This window comes from Ruditapes philippinarum, unplaced genomic scaffold (assembly GCF_026571515.1).
Source record: "Ruditapes philippinarum isolate M1 unplaced genomic scaffold, ASM2657151v2 ctg67_1_1_1_1, whole genome shotgun sequence".
NCBI classification, from domain to species: Eukaryota; Metazoa; Mollusca; class Bivalvia; order Venerida; family Veneridae; genus Ruditapes; species Ruditapes philippinarum.
Window position 1 is genome coordinate 468,984 of NW_026859561.1, and position 8,176 is coordinate 477,159.

General features: G+C 33.3%; 1 long non-coding RNA gene across 1 annotated transcript; it reads left to right on the top strand.

Annotated features, from left to right (window-relative positions):
* Positions 1 to 1,120: 1,120 nt before the first annotated feature.
* On the top strand, positions 1,121 to 5,029 carry LOC132756975 (uncharacterized). The gene is made up of 2 exons (XR_009629393.1): positions 1,121 to 2,036; positions 4,843 to 5,029. It is a non-coding gene; the product is annotated as an uncharacterized LOC132756975 (long non-coding RNA).
* Positions 5,030 to 8,176: the final 3,147 nt, after the last annotated feature.

Genomic DNA, 8,176 nt, shown 5'->3' on the forward strand with positions numbered 1-8,176 from the left:
TTAAGATTATTTTTTTCTACCATAAATACCTCAATACAAAATAATATAGCTCATTTACAATAAATATAACCCTTCTGACTGTTTAAAAATAATGCTTCGGGACGCTTCGGGACGCTTCAGGACGCTTCGGGACGCTAAATTTCTTCGGGACACCGGGAAATGTATGCCCTATTTGGCAGATTATCAAATACATGAAATTATTATTTGTTGAAGAAGCTTCCATTACTAGATCAAGTAACCATCATTTAATAGAATGTTTAACTAACCATCTAAAATATTTCTGTAAAGAACCTAATACAAAAGTTAAAACATATGTAAATGGTCCATTACTGCAACTGTACTATTAAAGTACTATTTATCAGTTATCACATATTAAAAAGGGTTATAAATTGATAAACAGTTAGATGAACTATATTTTGCTTCCTTTGCTCATTTGGCAATATGTGTATGTTAGTATTCATCCTTAGCTGTTCTACAGAAATTAGAAATTTCGACGGGAGCGATAGCGACAGGAGAATGTTTCTAATTTCTCTAGTACAGCTAAGGATGAATACTAACATACTTAGTGTCAAGCTTTATTTGGCCTCATTATTAACATGTATTTACTTTATTACGTCACTATGCGGTTTTATGAAGTACTATGAAAAATAGAAGTCGACTATGAACGAAATTCGATATAGTATCGGTTTTTGTTCTTCTATGAAAATTAATGCACAGAATTTTGAAGAAATACAGCGTTTTCTTTGGATGACAAATAAAGCTGGACACTAAGTATGTTAGTATTCATCCTTAGCTGTTCTACAGAAATTAGAAACATTCTCCTGTCGCTATCGCTCCCTCCCGTCGAAGTTTCTAATTTCTGTAGAACAGCACGGATAAACACTAACATATACTTATAGTGAATTATTATTTTGTATGGAAGTGATTGAATAGTCTATTGGGTTCGAAACCTGATGGAAACAGTTTCATTTTTATTTTTATTTTTGTTCAAGTTTTAATTCTTTTTTTAAGTACTTACTGTCTGACAAAACAAATATATGATTAGCATATAAGATTTTTTTTGTCTCTCTTAAAAGTTGTTAAAATTTTCATACATTTATAATTAGAAACGAAAAAATGAGATAGTGGAATATATGAGATGAAGATAAATTCGATTAAAATGTAACATAAATAAATCAATCAAATAAAAAAACATAATCATTATGTAGTTTCGTACATGAAGGAGGAAAATAGTTATATATAGAAAAAAACTTTTTTAGAAGCCAGTTAACCATGGAGTATATATATGTTTCTTCAAAACTTAGTGCTCTACCGATCCAGCTATTACGACATATATTACTTATATCAGTCAAACGTACAAGCATTAATGGTTACGTACTGTAAATAAATATGATGAAACTTCTGTTTATCGTGCTCGGATTATCCGGGAAAAATATCACAACTTAATTTGAATAAGGCAGATTTGGCGTTCCATAATGTAGTCAATAGTGTAACATGGTTAAATCTAGGTTCTATTTAATAGGAAGGAGGGAATCGATATCACTTTTCAATTTAGTTAAAAATTTCTCTCTAAAGTTGTGAGGAAAACAGGTGGCCATACACCGGTCGTGACCTTTATTATTAAGCAGGCCAAACTTGAAAATCGGCAATATAAATAGATTGTGATGACGAAATAACTATCCAATCGGAACTCACGTTACCTAAACTTAAGTCACATGACTTGTTCAATCATAAACAAACCTGCATGTATATATAGTAAAGACGTGGCATATGTTGCACATCTTGGACGTATAGAAAAAGGTGTTAAAATAAGCGTGAAAATGTCGACAGACGCAAAAGCGGCGGATAAGGAATATATGGATGAATATGACGACTATAATATTGACCAGGAGAAATACGTGCATTCAGCACACAGTGGAAAGGGAAGGTCGAAGAAAGAAGCATCACTAAACCACCACGAGGACCCTGCCGGACACACGAGAAAAAATACGCAAAAATTGATGAACAACGCTTCTAACAATAAGAAGGCGTAATTTGTAAGTAGTTTGCTCATTTGTCATATACATTATTCACGTATATGTATACATGCAATGTGTATTGGCGTAGCTATTCATGAAAATTAATCTCACGTCAGTGCGAGCTTTTTTTCTCTCTCCTGGATACTGTTATACATTGTAATTTGGAGGAGGGCCTTTCTATTTGAAAGACCCTGTTTGGAGCATTCATCTGATCTGTTTATGATTAGGAATAAAAATAATGATAAGAAATGCGAATATTAAAATATTAATTCTACCAATACACATTTTTGTCCAAACATTAAATTGAGGTCGGTGATTTATTAATTACACTAATTTGTATATTGTATGTGCGTTTTGCACTGATGGGTGTTATTCTAGACATGCTTGTATTTCACCGTTCTTGAATTCTTATTTCTCTGTTTTTGAAGTAATTAGAGTCATTAACTCTTTCAGTAAGTAAATGTGTCTTTATGTCTAGAAATGATACAATCAGATATATATAGTGAACAATGTTCCAACTAGATAGACATTGTAACGATTTCGAATAAGTAACCGGACTATTGTTAGTTGTATAATATAATAATTGTATGGACATGAAAGGGAAATTTCTAAAACAAAAATATAATAGTTTTGAAAATCAAACTAAGGTCTGCACAAAACATTGAATTTCTATGACGTAGATCAAATGCACAGACAGTGTGATTAATTAACTTAAAGGAACAAAGTCAAAATTCCCTTTAATTTCATACTTACAAGTACACCCTACCAGTTTCCTGATTATAATACAAAGTACATGAAATATAACATCTCTACACTGTAGACAAAGTTATTTTGACTTTACCCTAAAAGGCTTGAATTGGAGACTATTTATAATCAGTAACAGCCTTGTTTTATTATTATTATTATTATTAAAATAGATAAATACAGAATCCCTAAAGAAAGCCCAACACGGCAAAATTGAAAATGTTGCAGGCTCGGTTTGATTGAGCCTGTTCATGGACGGTACTGGAAAGTGCAAGTTACCGTCCACGCCCCCTAGCACCGGCTTAAGCAGAATTCAACATTTAAACATGAAATAGTAAAATTTTGAATTTAGAAACATCCGCAGATGTGTTCATACGGCGGTTATCATGGAACCTTCAATGTGACACTTCCGTGCCATTCCATGAAAAGCGGCGTATGGTCCCCAAGTAATAAAAAGCGTGTGCCCTAAACGAGAAAACAATGGGCGGAACTAAATAAAATGGAATTTTGAAAGGGGATCAGAGGTTATGAAGCCTGCGTATCACAGATAAGACGTCAAAAGACAAATTTAAAAAGCAGGCAACATATCCCAAGGGTGATTCAACATTATTCAAGTAGGAATATTGGAACCACCCAACTAGAAAATGCCGAAAAGTTGAAACTAAAAATACCACAAGCACAACAATAATGTCGTGCTGAACGATCTTAAAGGATCGAAAATATAACATCATTGATTAAGACTTTTTAAATGTGCACCATATGTGTGTAAAATTACATTGACAAGCCAATAAGACTTGAATATTCTGTGCACACAATACATGTATATATGTGCCGATTTTCTTATCTAACTTTATTATATACATACATAAACACCCACGAGTATTCCATGTTTGTTTTGTAAAGAGGTCTCGCATGACATATCAATGTATATGTCATATAAATACACAAATTAGGTTATCTATTATACAATAATATATAGAAACATTTTTACGTCGTAAAATATTTGCATGGTAGGGCTGTTGAGTCAGTATCGTTAATATGCCCTATATAGTATGTTGCATAGATGTTTCAAAATGTTATGTTTCACTAGATTTCTGTCCGATATTAACAATCTTCGTGACCGAGGTCGTCTTCTATATTAAAAGCAGCATGCCTCAAGATTCATGCTTATTTTCATGAAAAAATTTATAATGTAAAAAGTACTGTCCTAGGATGATAACTTGAGCCTTTGTTTACATAACAAAGACCAATAACAATGCGAAAAATAGGTTAGGCAGATCAATGCCACAACCTATAAAAATGAAAATAAAACTGCATGTTATCATATGTCTTGTTAGGGCAGTAGGTAGAGCAACCGTGTCAGTAATATGTTTTACCCGTACAGGCAGAAGTTCGACTACTGGTCCGACACATTTTTTTTACCTCAGAACACTCAATTGTTCAGAAAATGAGTTTGACCGTTTTTTTCCATATACATACATGAATATGAGATCGAATATTTTATTACACTGCGATAAAAAAAATACAAAAAGAAAAAAAGAATAGAGATGAAAATAAATAAATATATTCTATAAAATATATATTATAAGAAGAAAACAAAAAGGAAAACGAAAAATAAATAAATAATTATAATGATAAAAAGAACAGAGCAAGAAGAAAAAACTGTGGTTATAAAATGGCACTACGTAGGGTTCGAACCCATGAGTACAAAACACTAAAAGTTACAAAAATTTCGATCTACCGGCAGAGCCATAACGGTAATACACAAACGATACTGTAAGAATAATGCTATATAGTATATGTAAGTGTTTACTTTGACGATATCGGATAATAATCCAGATAACCCCGTTTTTGGACTTTCCCATGTACCGTTAAGACCAAATTACCATCCTAGGACAGTATTGTCAAGACTTAGTGAACAAAGAAAGTAATTTACACATTACAAGCGGCTTGCCAAACATGTATTCTGTAAGGATTGATCTAATGCTACTTCTGCATATACCATTTACATTGTTAATTTAAAAAAAGCTTCATTTTATTCACTATGAAATCTGAAGAAGGTTTATTTTTCTCGTTTCAGACCAAAGTATGAGTCGAAGAATATATATTTGGAAATGGGTACGGACGGACAAACACTGGATTACGATTTTAGAACTGTGATAATATGATGTTAACTGCCTTGAACATTAAAAAGGAACACATTTGTGTATTATATAAAATGGGGATTTCGGTGTTAAAATGTGATAAAATAAAAGCTTTTGTGATTGCTCTGATCTCTTAATTGAGTCCCCATTGTAAACTGATTTGAGTATGACACCACGTGACAGTATGTCTCCACACGATCACGTGACGACAGAATCGAAGGGCAAGAAAATGACATATGTTTGTGGTGAAGGTGAATTGTTAATATATAGGCATTGCTTTATCAGGGAAATTATTTGGCTTTTTTCAACATCAGTTACTGGTTTCAAGGACATTCTTTTTTGAAATCTGGTGGATGTATATACATGTATTAAAACTGAATACGTTTAAATGGTTACATAGCTTCTACTTCTGGAATGTCTTCATAATAAATACAGTCTTCCGCCAATAAATCAGTTTTGTTGTTCACGTAAATCTTTTTTTATTTCTGGTCATCAGTAGCTCTTACACATTCAGCCAACTTTCCGTGTTTTATGCTTATTTCGAATACATTGTATATAATAATTTTCTGAAGAAAACATACTAGTATACAAACATATAGTTTATTTAATATGTGGTAGAGAACGTTCTATGAATATATTCGGACATCACTAAATAAGCCTAAAAATGCTATTTTTTCCTTTTTAATTTTTGATGTCCTTTTACAGTTTCCGGAAATATACTATACTTAAGGACAATGAAAACGCAGGGTCGGTATAATTGCATTTTAATAAGAAAAAAATATTTCTTATAAATATTTTTTTTACGAATTCAATAAACCGAATGCATTGCGGTCATTTAGATACCAAAAGTATGAAAAATGATTGCATTTTAAAGACCTTATTGCGTAATAAAGACGGTACCCAAAAAATCAAAAGTGACACTTTTTGCTGATCATTGAACTATGCCAACAGTCAGTTTTAAAAGCGCCCATGCACACACAATTTTCCTCTATAGAATGCGCTTAATTACAATGAAACTACTCAAGACTTGCTATAGCAAATTGTACGCAATGGCTGTACAAAGAAAAAATCACTGGGTAGCTTTAGGACAGATTCAGACTGGTCTATCTTAACAACAAATCGCCAACCGTGTTTGTGTCTATCACAATTTCTCGGCTTCACCAGCTTTTTCGTACTACTGGTACCGTCAACGCTCGACGGAAACCAGGCAAGCGGAAGGTGACGACAGCATGCATAGATATCAACATTCGCATGGTACACATTGCCAATCGGTTTAGGACACCAGCATAAATTGCTAGAACACTAATCCAGGACGCCGTAATCCGACAGTCTCTGCCGACGTTTGAGGTATGCTGGTCTTCCATGTCACAAGTCATACCGTGGCCCACCATTATTTTCACGACATAGATTTGCAAGAAGACGCTAGGCAGCTGCCCATACCCATTGGCGCTTAAACAGATGGAACAGCTTTTTTTTCTGACGAGACCACAGTAATGGTCGACTTAAGTGACCGAAGAGAGTGTGTATATCACCGCCGTGGTGAAAGGTTCAGGGATGGCTGTGTCGTAGAGGATTTGCACTACAGGCCAAATGGCGTCAAATTCCACAGGCAACTATTCGCACCCTAGTAAGGTCCGTGGGGCGACGATGTACATATGTAAGAGACGCTGATGGAGGACATTGTCGTTTCTAAAGATCCCAACGGTGACATTACGAATAGATATTTATGAGTAACTTTGTTTTGGATTTATATTTTGGTTTTTGCCATTGTTGAGTTTGCATTACTGTGATGAAAAAGTGTTATTTTGGGATTTTCACCTTAAGAACTTCGATGGACTGGTGTACATTTGATTTTAAACATTTTGAATTATTTTCAGTTTGTGCTTTATAATAAAGGTATGATATATATCTGATGGAGTCGGGAGTGTTTTTTGTCATGTAATAAAATGCATATAGTGCGAGCGTCCGTTTTCATTGTCCTTAAGTGTAATTGGCCATATTACTAAGCCATGTTTTGTGTCTATAAGTACCGTTGTAGTTATTTAGTAATTTAATTGTATGAAGTAAAAATACCACTTTGTTTACATTTTGGTAACTTTTCGTAAATTGTATCATATTCAGCACATGTCCTAAATCCATTACACAGGTTTGCCCTTACTTCAGAAAGAAAAGAAATCACTTGAGAAGCTTACTTTGCCTTTAAGGGGAAATTGCACTATTTATATATTCCACCGGTGAAAAAATTAAATAAACAAATGAAGTGGAAGATTTTCAGACAATGGGATTCTTTAAGAAATATATTTGTACAAACAAGAAAAGTTGATAAAAAAAACGGGGTTTACACAAACTAAAGTGATTCATGTGAAATGTATAGTAGCCTTAAAAAAACAATACAGAACTTATTTAGGATTACAATTTAAACAGTCTGAATAATCATCTGTAACATATCAATTGTTTGGGTATGAAATGGTTGTACCTCTTTGTGTTATAGGTTTCAAGTTAGATATTAAGAAACTGTAGTAGTCATGCTTAAAGGCACACACATCATCAGAAATTAATACAATTTTCCGGTAAAGGAAAGGCTAACGTTTTAATGTAGGATGTTTATCACGTGACGAAAGTGCTCATGAATATAAAATATTTTGTCATATTAAATCAGCAAAAAGTAAAATGGTATTGCTTTGTCAACTATATAAGATAGGTATCGCTTTTGTCAACCATACAAAATAGTAAACAGCTAACTACTAAAACTAAACAAGAGCCATGTCAACATGGCCATCCCCCGCCGAATGTGTTTGCTCATTGGAAGAATGTATATGTAGTAGAGCAGAATAATTCCATTTTAAGAGGTCTTTTGGTAATGAAAACTGATGGCTATAGTGATTACAGATTTGAAACCTATGTGAATACTGATGGCTGAAAATAACAAAGGGCAATAACTGAAAAATAATGCAGGGTAGGTTATCATCCTTGTGTGCTGCATCCCTCCTCAGTAAAATCTATTCACCTATGAAGTTTCAAGTTGATACTTCAAATACTTTTTGAGAAAAAAATTGAATTGAAAAATTAAGTATGAAAAATAACAAAGGGCAATAACTCAAAAATTATAAAAGGTACAGTTATCATTCTTGTGCAGTGCACACCTCCTGAGTGAGATCTATGCACCTGTGAAGTTTCATTTTGATATCTCAAAGGCTTTTTGAGTTATGCTCTGGACAAAAATTAATTTTGAAAAATAACAAAAGTGCAATAACTCAAAAATAATGCAGG